Source organism: Psittacula echo, assembly GCF_963264785.1.
Source record: "Psittacula echo genome assembly, chromosome: 1".
NCBI lineage: Eukaryota > Metazoa > Chordata > Aves > Psittaciformes > Psittacidae > Psittacula > Psittacula echo.
This window is the reverse complement of record NC_137735.1, coordinates 29090386-29103883: the sequence shown is the minus strand read 5'-3', so window position 1 is coordinate 29103883 and position 13498 is coordinate 29090386. Positions and strand designations below refer to the sequence as shown.

At 42.9% G+C, this 13498-nt stretch overlaps 1 protein-coding gene across 4 annotated transcripts in view; it reads right to left on the bottom strand.

Annotated features, from left to right (window-relative positions):
• DCUN1D4 (defective in cullin neddylation 1 domain containing 4) overlaps nucleotides 1-9196 on the bottom strand; it is a 43006-nt gene extending 33810 nt beyond the window's left edge. For 2 of the 4 annotated variants that reach the window (XM_080639111.1, XM_080639113.1), the window contains exon 1: nucleotides 8964-9196. The gene's annotated coding sequence lies outside the window, so the exon portion shown is untranslated. The other 2 variants (XM_080639112.1, XM_080639114.1) reach the window with 2 other exon arrangements.
• Between the last annotated feature and the right edge of the window lie 4302 nt (nucleotides 9197-13498).

The window sequence follows — 13498 nt, the reverse complement described above, 5'->3', positions numbered from 1 at the left end:
TGCCTTTATACTAATTTAATTGCAAAACTAAGTGACTGGAATGTGCTTACACTGTTGAAATACGACTTTTGTATAACGAAGCAAAGGTCGTAATACAGCAGCTGTTAGGATGAGAGCCGATAAAAACCTAAAATACAATATTCTAACACTTGATGAAAGAAGCCATAGCATAGATGTTAACTTTGGTCCCATGTTCCTAAAATAAAACACTTCAGTTTGCTGCAGTTACAAAAATGAAAAACTAATTTTTCTCTAGTCTTTTAAATCCCTTATTTTTTGCTAGAAGTGTTGAGGACAAAACTAGATAGTAAATAATGTACAAACACACCACCGGTGATCCAGCCAGAGAGCATACAAACCAACAAGAAACTCAGAAGCTGCACATAGACCAGCTGACAGGGATCAAAGACAGCCAACTACTATATAACATTAAACTAAATTAGCTACATCACTATAACTTGTGTGCAAGAACACTCTAATTAAATAGAGACTACTTACTATATGACAAGCAAAGTATTTCAAGCAAAATTGTGCCATACATGAAAAGCTGTATGTGCAAAGTGTCACCAGCCAGTTAATGCATTAAAGCATTTCTGCTGGGAAAAATTTAATTAGTTTTGCCCAGGAACTGATACAAGATGCAAGTAAGGTCACAAACATAATTCCCACATTTCCAGCCTTAGCATTTCAAACAAATGCTCTCAAAATACACTTCAGATGACTCAGAATCTAAGGATAAACACAAGTAATCATTAAATATCAGATCCCCAAATCAGTGAACCAAACTGCTATGAAGTTAACAAGTGGATATGAGCGAACTGCCTGCTGTAAGAGCAGTTCTTCTACAAATTGCTACGGAATTCTCCTGTCACAGTGAATAAAAAGAAATTTCAAAAGATACCTTTAGGAACCATAGATTTCATTTACTATATTAGCTACAGAGTATCATTTCACTAATTGCTACCTATTTTTTAATGTATTGTCCCCAATTCACCACCACAGCAATATAACTTCTCTAAGTTAGACGTGCCATATAGATAAGCACATTCAACTTTAGGTGTACTCATCTGTATGAAGACAATCCAGGTCTTCTTACAAAGATATGATAGGGAGATCTGCATTAAGTGCTCAATAAAGTGCCATCTTTGCTAGCCAAACAACATTAAGCAGAAGTACTCCACAGAAAATCAACCCTTTCTTAGCCAACCTTCAATTCCACATAAAGGAATTAAAAAAAATAAAAATAAAAGGGGGTGGGAACATAAAAGCCATTCTGAGAAGGGCAAAGACTAAAAGGTAACATTTATGGATTTATTTTGGTAACTGCCAGACCAAATTAAGCTTTCTAGAACATTAATTTTAAAATTCCCCTTGTTGCTCAGCCTAAAATCTACAAAGAACATGAATCTTTAGAGAAAACAATTATACCTAGAAGCAACAAGCCGAAAATGTTGAGCAAATGCTTTATTCTAAACTAATATTAAACAGTAATTTTAGATGGTACCCTTAAAAACAATATAAAAATATTTTGAAGTTAGGCTTATGCATATTACATATCACCTTTAAAATAAAACATTCCCAGGCACTTCAAAACACATCATTCATACCAGTACACTTCACATATCCTTACGGTTTTAAGCTGTTACTTCAAAAATAGGTTACATTATTATGATGGACTTGCAGGGGTTACACAAATATATTTTACAGCTCTCGTACAAGTGTCACACCTTAGCTCCACAAAGACTGGTTTATCTGTATGAATACGGAGGACCAGAGTCCAAAGTTTTCTTTCTTCCACAGGGGAAGCTTGCAAACTAAGGATATATCCAAAACCAAAAAACAGATTTCTTTTACAGTACCTGTTATAAAAGCAAATGCAAGCAGCCAATGAGCTAGGGGAATTAAACTACAGCTCAGGTAACCTCCTGAACTGGTCAGCGTTTGCTGTTATCTATATTGCAAGGAAGATACACTAAGTATCCTATGCCATTGAAAAGGTATATTTTTAAAAACTTTTTTTTTTAAGAAACAGAATCCAAAAAAAAATACCTCCTATGCTTAAATAACACCTTCTTGAAAAGCAGCAAAGGGACAATGGCACAGTCAACATGACAAGCAAGTGATTCAACATCATATGCTTCAGCAACATGCTTTCTCCCCTCCACCTCCCCAGCTTCTATGCTTGCTTCTGCAGCCTCCAACTTATGCCTGCCAACCTCTTTGGTCAGCCCACCACCCCAGGAATTTTATCCACAAAAAGTACAAACAAACCAACCCTGACAGCTCAGGGGTCTGAAGCAGATCACCAAGGAGATGTAACTCCTCGTAAGCAAAGTTAGAGCAAGAAACAAGAAAAGTCCTCCAAAATGGGAGCAAAATAGTCTCTAATGGCAGCAGCAATGTGTTAAATCAACTATCCACTCAAGCCCCACTGTCAGAAGAAGGATACATTACATGAAGCCACACACTCAACAGCTGGTGTATGAGCTTTACATGATGAAAGCCATCACGTGTGAAGCTATTTTTCACCTAAATACAGGAACTGGTCTGAAAATATTTTGGTTTGGGAGTTTTTTTCCTGCAAAAAAACCTATTTTATAGCAAAGTACCACACAGTTTATTGACCTGAGATGAGAAGAAAGAAAACAGCTTGCTTCATGAATACTGAAGAGGTGTGCTGAAACATTCGCTGTGATTTTAAGAGCTGTATGTCAAAAAAGCGTACATATTTTGTTGATTACTTTTTATGCATATGTTAGCTTATCTTTAGCAAGAATAGGCTAAAAAAAAAAACCCCAAAAAAAAAGCACAAACCCAAATAACAAAATAAGCCTTTGAGTAAATTAATTGCAAATCCAGAATCCAGAAAGGAAAGAAATGCCACAGCCAACCCAGTATCATAGAATTTAATCCCTGTCCGCATTTTGTCATCAACTCTTAAGCATTAAAGTCTGGTTAGTCAATTAGTCACATTCATATACAATTTAAAGAGCAGTTTAAAAATAATCTTTAAAACATTCTAGATTAACCTTTACATGCTACAGACCTGCCAGTTATGTAGAGGCAAAAGAAACAACAGCTAGCTGTTGGGCTTGCTTCCATAGCAAACTACACAAAAATCTTTCTACACCCCCTCACTGAGACAAACATAGAAAATACAATGAACAAACAAAAACCTGACTATATCTGAAATATAAGAAAATTATACAGGTGAACTGAACTCAAATACTCTCCCACCTGAAATTAAAAAACTTTAAAGGTCAAGTCCATTTTTTTACTGGAGGGAATGATGTGTTGTCAAACTACTCAAATTAAGCCACAAATGAATACCTAAAAAAAAAAAAAAAAAAAAAAAGAGTATTTCTGCCTGTGCACCTCCTCATACGTAGACATGTACGTGCCTGAACAAAAACTTTAGCTTAGTTCCTGATGTCAAAATTATCACTTTAAAGCTTGGACAAAACATGGCTCCAGGGTGCACTGCAATCTACTAAAGTACTAGTAAAAAATTAACAATAGCACTAAACCAGATCAGCAGCTGTAGTTAAGTTTCCTTTAAAAGTTTCTATATTATTTTTTTTTGCACAAATATAAAAGTACACAAAATCTCACAGTAACAGTAGGTCTAAAAATACTTCTCCTAGACAGATGTGCCATGTAAATACTATAGATACAACTCTGTATTAACTATGGAAATAGTTGTAGTAGCAATTCTTATTACTGCTAAGATATATCTGACTTGGTACAAGTATCATGAGTAATCTCCAGTTACCTTCTCAGGAAAAAAAATACTTCTCAGAAAATACATACTAGACAGACTCATCCCTAAAAATTAAAATGGAATGTTTATGGTTTTCCTTTCATTTAATGGCCTTTCCTTGGCTTCAAATAATAGAACTGAAGAACACCTGTAGTATTACTAGAAATAGCTCAAAGTACTGACTTCTTAATTAGTCTTAAAAAACTTTACTTATCCATAAAAAAAAAAACATTTAATCTTCTATGAACTAAACCATTTCATGTTCTGTAGAACACTTCTGGACTTATCCTAGGAGTAAGACAATTTATATCGATTAATGAACTTAGAATTTCAGATCTGAAACCTGCACTTGCTGAAAGCCTTCAATACTTATGTTAAGGAAGCAGAATTTCTATATTCAGTACTAAAGGCAGAAAACAAAAGAAAAATGTGCATCAGTATTATTTTGATTTACACAAAAACATCACAACACACCTAACAAGTGAGATCCCCAAACTGCAGTACAGAGCAGCTAGGAGCTGACTCTGCACTCCTGTCAAAGACAGGATTAAGAATTCATTTCTAATGTGTCTGTGGCTGAAACTGCACAGGCAGTGACATCCTTTCGCAGGGCAGCCTGCAGGAGAGATCTCACTCAGTCCATCATGCAAGAGCAAGCAGGCAGGCAAGGGGAGGCAGAGAAGAACAGGCTTGAAAAGCAGGGTCTCCCTTGATCTGATGGGGTTGAACATGACTCAGAAAATAAGGAAAATAGAAGTGAATTCCAGCCTGGACAATAAGGACACGCAATAAATGGGAGGCTACATCCTGGCTTCAGGAGCCACAGGACCTAACCATTAACACTAAAGACATGGTGCTGCAGGACATTTCTCCTGCATACACATGCATACAGAGCTGCACCAAGCTCAAAGCTACTGCTGACACCAGCGATATTCAAACCCACAGCTTAAAGTCAGCGTACACTTTCCAAACACAACAGCCTAAAATGTTCTGAAGCAAAACACAGAGTGATTCAAGCTATTGAAAAATAAAAACAAAACCCCCAAACCTAAACACCAAAATGTGGTTGAAATGATGACTACACTAAAAAACACTTAGTTTAGGTAAACATTCACATTCAATTCTCAGTACCACATGCAATCAGTCACTCACTTTATCTGAAACAAAATATTTTAAAATTACTTCATGCTACATAGACATGGAAAACCATTAATCTTTTTTTCCCCCATAGGAACAAATCCTTATTCTACCCAGGTATTTTTAAAGTACCCTAACCTGAAGGCTTGTTTAGAAAGACAGCTACTGCAGTTTAAAGTCAATTGAGGATTTCAGAGCAAATTAAGCAGTGAAAAGGTTGTAAAACTGTTATTTTAGTTTAAATGCATTTCTGTGTACCTTAAATGGTCTCTGAATAAGTAAGAGCTATCCTAACCTATGGTACACTAACCTATAGGATGAAAAACCCTGCACATTGGCTCATGGGGGGGTTTAAGGCTTGGGGATTTGGGGTGGGGTTTTTCTTGGAGGCGTGCTGGTTGCATGTTTTGTTTTTTATAGACAAGACCTAACACTAAATGTATTTCTGGTGCAAAACATCTGTTTCTGTTGCTGCAAATACCGCTTGTGTACCTACTAAATGTATTGGATAAGCGTTCCTAATGAGATTCTTGCCAGAAAGCTGGAGCAACCAGCCACAGTTGGAAAAGAAGGAGTGAAAGCAGTGAATAATCACAGCTAATTGAAATATAATCCTAAAGCAAGTATTACCAAATCAAACAGCATTTCAGCGATTAAGTGTTACTTGGACATTGAATATTCTTTCAGTCTACAATTCAAGAACATAAGAAGTTGAGCTACAAAACATTTAATACAGAACTAATTTTATACCCATTTGATGAAAAGTGTTTATCCAGTCTAACTCTTACTTTACCACCAAATTAATTCAAAAAAGAATCAGTGAGTTAGTTTTGCATTATTGGCTGCTATGGCCTGAAAGTCATTTGCCAGCACTACTCTTAACTTCATGCCAGATTAGGTGTCATCTGGCATCCTACAAAGGGCATAAAGCTAATAAAAACTTTGCATCTCATGCTCCAGCTAATTCAGCAGAAATGTAACCCTGTCAAGTACGCACTACTAGGGTGTCAAGCACCATGGAGGTCTAGTACAAATCACGATGGATCTGCATCAACCTAGGAACAGCTATGCCAGTCAAAAGTATTACTGCCCCAGCTGTTTGCTTCTTCCTCTCTGCCACAAGTTAATGACCCCACAGCACTGCCAGCAGCACAGGTTGTGGGCATTCCCTAATCCACTTCAGGCAAAAAATCAACCCTGTCAGTTTAGACACCTTAAGTAAGCGGCCAGAGCTAACCTGCATACATTTGACTGTGTGAATTAGAGAGGGCACCTACAAACCATTTTACAGTAGAGAAAAGGAAGGAGTAATCTACGGCTAATGGGCAGTAATGAGCAGCTGCAGCGGACAGTCCCAGAGTCTGTGCAGCCGCACATCTGCATCAAGAGACACAGAAGCATGTGTCACACCAGCTGGTTCCCGTGGGCAAGCTAAAGCCTTGTAGCTCTAACAACAATATATATGTATACACACACACAGAGATAAAGATATAGATATATATATATCTATATAAAACTGATCAAACTGGTAGCTATTTCTATCTCTTGTTGAGCCAAAAGTGGAAATTATGTTTAACCTCAGACCTATGATTTTAAATAAAACAACTTAATTGCACGACATAAAAAAAAAATGCTGGCACATTTAAAATAAGGGTTCTGCTGGAAAGCCTTGTTAGTAGTCTTACTGTAGAAGAAATAACCACACTATTAAATGCTCTAATATTTAAATGGCATACCAGAGTGGTACATTTTCATGGGAGGTAACGCACTTCCTAGTGCAATGCTTTTTGGCAAGCACAGGACAGGCAAAATAAGCAAGTTTTCTTCTGCTGCTTGAAGACACAAACAAAACTAGGAAATAATGCTTTGAAAAAGCCCAAAGTATTTGTTTTCAGTATCTCCAAATAATGGGGGGAAAAGTAAAGAAAATACAGGATTAACAATTCATTTAGCATAAATGCTACTCAGACAAAAATAAATTTAAATCAAGTGCTGTGATTACACAAATGAAACCTCATCCAGATACAAAACAATGAAGAGAAGCACTAAAAGGAAGGCTGTTTACCTGTCTAATTCAACTTATTGCGTGGCCTGGTGTAGAGACGACATTTCCAATTATAATAATTAGAGTTGCAAAAAACTTTAAAGCAAATGTTTGCAACAGGAAAAAAGGAAAAGTTCGTGTTTCTGATGTAATGCGAAAAGTGTCAATTCAGCCTCAGAAGGTAAAACTAAGACTGAGAAAAAACATGTTAGTGCAGTTTATACCGTGAGAACAGGTAAGAATCTAAGAAGGCTCAAAAGAAATGTTCAGTCAAGAGACAGTCATACCAACTTCTGTATGTGTTAAGAAACACTATGAACACTTTCTGTTTCAAGCATTTAAATTAATGAGGAATAAAAACTACCATGAAGCTACAGATAATGAAGTTAGTTAATTGAGGAAAATATTTCTATTTAAAATAAACATATATACAAGGCCATGAACTTCCCCCCTTCTCCCTTCCCCCCAAAAAAGGTATAGAAGTGGAAGATCCAATCATTCCAAGGGACTTTTTTAAAGAGAAGCCAGTAACAGCTGAAGGCTGAGAAACAGCACTGTTGTTTTCTGCAGAGAAATTACATATATATATATATATACATATATATATATAAAAAAAAAATAATCATGACATAGCCTTAACATCCTACACCAGGGAGCACTGGAATATTTGTAACTGTAGCTTACACGTATATAACGAAGACCTGCACTTTTTTTTTGGAAAGGGGACATGACAAAAGACACTGAACAGAAGGAATTTTCTAGAATAATTATCCATTTCCATCATGAGGCAGTTATTTGTGCTGTAATAGCAACCTTAACCACCAACATATAATGATCCCTGAATATAAAGGTAAAATAAAGCAGAACCACTAAAGAAATTACATAACGTTATGAGTTAAAGCCTTTACCAGGCTGCCCCATACAATCTCTCATTTTGAAAAACACAGGAGGACTCAAGCAAATCCAGGCCTTATGCAGCGTTTCTTTCCATAATTGCTTTCAGGACTTCGTCCAAAAGTCAGACCATCATTCATTAACATACAATCAAAGCTTCAATTTTCATTATCTTTCCCATAAGCAAGTTCTGCAGTAATAAAGCGTGTCTCAGAGCTGCAACTCCTCGCACAGTGAGAACACGTCCCTGGGAGATTTCACAGGAATCGGGAACACCCTTGTACCCGGGATGACAGCCTCATCTCTCCGGCGGGGGTAACGGAACGGGTTCCGGAGCCCCGCGCAGGTGTGCAATCCCCCTACGCCAGGGAACCTGCCTACGGTCCCGCCTGCTCCGAAACCGGAGCCACGAAGTACGCTGCAGAGACAAAGCCCTCCCTACGCACCTCCAGAACAGGCGGCGTGACCCCCCACTCCTGCCCCACCTTCCCCCCGCCCCGCAGCTGAGGGCTTTGCCCCGGGCCGCGTCCTCCCTATGGCGGAGAGGCGGGGGGAGTGAGGACGAAGCAGCCCCTCTCAGTCCCAGCCCTCCGGGGGCTCTCGCCAACCGCCGGGTACCGGGCAGCAACTCTCCCTGCCGCGCGGGGCGGGGCAGAGTGCCGCGCCGCCGCAGTTCCTGCTGGGAGTTGTAGTTCCTCGCTCCACCGCCCGCAGCCCTACCGCGCGGGGCAGCCGCAGGAGAGACTCTACCTCCCACAATGCACCGCGGCGCCCATTCCCCTTCACAGCCCGCTTCTCCTGCACCGGCCCGGCAGAATCCGCTAAATAAACCACCACCCACCTCCCCACATACACACACGGCTCCCACCCGGCGAGGCCGCCGGGCACCCCCGCAGCCAGCGCCCACCCTCCCCTCGGCAGCCTGGCTCCCTCGCAGCTAGCCACGAGGGCTTGCCGCGGCCTCACCCGCTCGCGAGCCGGGTCGGGGAAACTGCGTCACACCCTCCGAGCGCCCCCGGCCCCCGCCGGTCCTGCTGCCCTCGCCCGCCGCCGCCGTACGGGCCACCCCCGTCCAGCCCCAGTCCCTCCCGCCACCTCCAGAGCAACCCGCTGAGGGCCGCGGGGCACCTGCTATCCCCACGGGGCCGCCGCTCCCAGGTGCGCGCACCGCCTCGCTCCCCGCCAGCTCCGCACCCGCAGGCCTGACGCCCTCCGCCGTCACCGGGAGCCCCGGCGGCGCGTTCGGCCGAGCCTCCTCGGTGAGGGGCAGGAGAAACCGCCCCCACCCGGGCGGCAGCGCCCGTCGGCGGAAAAAAACAGGCCGGTGGCGCCGCCGGTGGGCGGGCGGGCGAGAGCGCGTGGCCCGGCCCCGCCGCTACTCACTGACAGCGGCGGCATCCGAGTGCATTTTCGTGCGGCGCACACACTGCCCTGCCCGACCCGGCTCCCGCTGCCCTCTCCCAATCACAGAGCCTAAGCACGGACACCTCCCGCCCCGCCCACCGGCGGCACCCATTGGCTCGGGCTGCCAGGAGATGCCGCACATCCTGCTCCCCTACTGCATGAGACTCCTGCCACTCTCCCTCTGCCTGCCCCGCACCGCCTTTCCCCCGCTCCCGAGCTCCCATTGGGCGGGAGGCCGAGCAGGCCCCGCCCCCCTGCGTTCTGACTGGGCTTTGCCGGTGACAGTCGTCCCTGGCCTTGAAAGCGCGTGCAGAGAACACCACTTTGTGTAACCCGTGGCTCTGATTGGCTACCGAGGCCCAGGGCCGCGCCCACACCCCGACACGATTGGGCATGCGGGGGTAGAAGGCGGGGCCGCCGTGGCCGCCCCGCCTCCCAGGGGTTGGCCGGTGGGTAGGAAAGTAGCGCCTCGCTGGCCGGGGGTAGGGAATTGTTCTGCGGCCTAGTAGCTGGTCCTCCCTGACCGTGACAGGGCGCGGGCACCGGCGGCAGCGCGCTCTCAACAGCTCAGCCCGGGGACGCTCTGGCCGCAGTCCTGAGGGGGCCGTAGGCAGCGTCGGCCGCAGCGCCTCAGAGCCGCCACCTTGGGCTCCCCCTGACTGGATCAAGCCCAGGCCGCTGGCTGCCCGAAAGCTCGTAAGCCTTGGCTCTGCTCAGCTAAAGGAGTGCTTGCACACGTACGTAACATGTACCCCGGGGCAGCCGGTGCCCTGTCGTCACGGCTGGCACTGAAGGAGGAAGGTTGCTGGGCTGCAACATCCTCTTCCTGCTCTGCGAACCCAACTTCAGTGTAGCCAAATCGCCAACCAGTTTGGAAAGATACATTGGTTTCTCCCGTCTCCCTCTGCACCCACAGAGAAACATGGGGAGCCTGCCACAGCCAACTGAGTGCACTGGGATCTCGGGTCAGTGTTACAGCACCAGCAGCAGGCTGCGTGGTGAGTGGGGAGACATCGGTTTTCAGCTGCACCTCACAGGTAGATGTGACTATCTCCCTGCAGTTACTGCTTCTAGACATCTAACACGTGGAGCCACCCTGCTTTTCCCCCCCCCCGCCCCTTGCAGTACAGGGGAAAAGAGGCCTCATTCCGAAGCTGGAGGACACCTTGCAGGTCATTGCTGCTTAGCATGCGAGCTCAGCATCTTGCACCCTGCAAAGAAATGTCTACAGCACAGCCAGTGCACAGCGAAGGATTATTATGACAGAAATTACCCATGAAAATAAGCTTCCTCTAAGAGGTTAAATTAAAAGAAAGTCAAAGACTCAGAACTGAGGAAGCACCAGATTTAAGGTGATGGTCCTTTTGGAGCAATGCACTAGCACACAGTTCTGAATTAGCAGATCATACACTTGTTTGAGCCTTCTTATGAGCCTTGCCTGATTCAGTGAAACACTCAGAATGTGCAAGTGCAGCCGATTTATTTTGCAGAGCAGCATCTTATGTTTTCAACTGCCTGATTTCCAGAGAAGATGGAGTCCATAAGAAAATGAATTGTCTTCAGAAGTCATGTACTAAGACCATGTCAGAGCAATGAAAGACCCTATTATTTCAAATTCTTACTTGTTCGTTAACTCCTTGAAAGTATTTCTGTAGAACTTCCTGCCTCTATGATATTTTCCTATTTGCACCATCTTTTCTTTACCTTACCAACTGTATACTTTACCACCTTTAAATACATATATTTAAATATACATTATGATATATATACATGTATATATATCATGAAGCAGTACAAGCTGGGTTTCACTTCTCGGGTAGTTCTAACATCCCACATGCCAAACATTCACATCTGTGCATGTCATCCCAAGCTCTTATACCCAATAGGGGCACCACTGAGTTGCAATTCATCTGATCTGTTCTAATTCTGGATTGAGAGGAACAATTCCTTTAGGGGTGCGTGTTTGTTCACATTGACCGTAAAAAGCACATATACTGCTGGATCTGAATAAAAACGAAGTCTGAAAAAATAACCTTCTTCAATGCCTTACACAGCTGTATATGGATACAGATCTAAAGAAAGGTGGCACAGAAAAACACTATCTGGTGGTATCTGAAATCAGAAAGGTTTGTAATTTCCCCTCCCTCCCCCCATTTATATTAGTCTAAAATGAAAGATACTACCTTGGCTTTATAAACCTTTCCTTAGCCTTTAGCTTCTGTAACTCCTGCTGTCTGTGAGTGCAAAGCAAATAATACTGTAGGTTTGACAAACGGAAGTTCAAAATATTTTTGAATAGCTGAACGCACAAGTATAATCCCTGACCCTTAAGAACCAGGCCTGCAAAGAAGTCCATAAGGAAACACAAAAGAGACTTTGTTTTCTGCTTCTGCCTGCTAAACAAGGGAATGTATGCTTCAGCCAGAAAAGGCCTGCTCCATGAGAACAAGGCCCATGCACCTTTATGCCAGCCTGGAGAAGGTATAAATATCTTCTGTATTACCACTAGTTGTAAACCATTATGCAAGTCTCCAGGCTGGCAGATGTTATGAAATCATGACTGTATTTTCTTTCTGAAACTTGAGTTTACAGAACACAGAAATACTTCATCTCACATAGAACAGATCAATCAGGTCATGGTGGATCAAGCACTGTCTCAAGGACAGAGACAGCTTAAACAGTTCCAGCATTAGCCTCTTAATCCCAGCCTTCCTGGCATGCTTTCTTTTGTGGCAGTGCAAACATTTGTACAGTTAGATACCAAGGTAGGTCAAAGAGGAAGACTGTCTCCAACACCCCCCAAAAGCAAAAGAAAAACCCAAGGCAAAACAAAAACCTCAACACTTGTTGTGGTTTGTTCAGTTGCTTGTTTTCCAGCCAGGTGAATACCCTGATCTGGCTCACTACACACATGTGCAAATGCTCTCACCAACACACAGGTGAGGAATAATAAACCAAGAACTGGTGAGGAGCAGGAAATGCATCAGCCAGTTTACACACTGCTAGAGCAAACTTAAAACTTCAGTCAAGGAGAAACTGTTATTGCTTGCCTTTTTATGGCTACATTGCTCTTTTTTTAATTGATGACTAGAATGACAACCACATAAAAAACTACCATAGACTGAAAAATCCTGACATGAGAAAGAGGAGCCAGTTACTTACTTTTATCTTCTTCACTATCAGAAACATCGTGCAGAAGCACCTTGGAGAAAAAGGATCCCCTCTGTTTCCAAAGGGTATCAGATTCCAAATTGCTAAAGCCACTGCATGTCTCAAATACCTTCATTCATTTTGCTTTGCTTAGAAACAAGCTTGAAAGTTGATTTTAGGCACCAAAATCATAAGCTATTATATGATAAGCCAGAGGGGGAAGAGAACTGTAGTGAAAATAAAAACATTACCAAAGCATAATTTGCTGAATACTAACAAAGCAGATAAAGCAGCAACAAAGCACAGTACAGGGCATTGTAAGAAAATAAATAAATTGTCCACCAGAAGCCCAACAATCGCAGTCATAAACCATTTGCAGATAGGAGAAAGTAATGCTTCTGAAAAGATTTTTCACCCTCAAAGTTACAATGAAGCACCTAAACTTTGCCTCGTACTTGCAGTGTCAGCAGGCTAGCACTGATCAGGGATAAAAGACGACCTCAGGTGGCAGAAAGCAGCAGCTGCAGATTCTCTAAACTCCAAACCACTGCTCCTTTAACAATTCAGCTCGTTTTAACTGCCCTGTCCCATGGACTCATACTATGCTCCTCGTTTAAGTAGAAACATTTGTTCTGTTACACTTGCCCCAGACATATGATTTTGACCCCACAGGTCCTTCTGTAACATCCTGAAAACAAATGTAATTTTACATACATAAGAAAAAAAATGTTTCAGGCTCCTGTTACCCCGTATTTAAATCCTTAAACCAGATTTATAGGGGTTTTCAGCTTCAGTTTGAAATAAAAAAAAAAAAAAACAAAACTGCTTAATTCCTAATTGGGAAGCTTTGTCAGGGAGCAGTCAGAATTTCTGCCTGAACCATGGAGACGGATCAAAACAACCAGCACCTTTGGGGGCACAAAGCTCCTTCCCTGTCAGCAGAGGACCCTGAACATCTTCAGTGCTCTGTTTCAGTGAGAGCATGGGAGCTAGTCACCTGCACACTGAAGCTGCACCCAGTAACATCAACCGCAATCAAAACTCTAAGGGTGTGCCCAACTTTAGTAATAAACTTGGCACTCTTACACCCTGCTGGAAAATGAGAAATA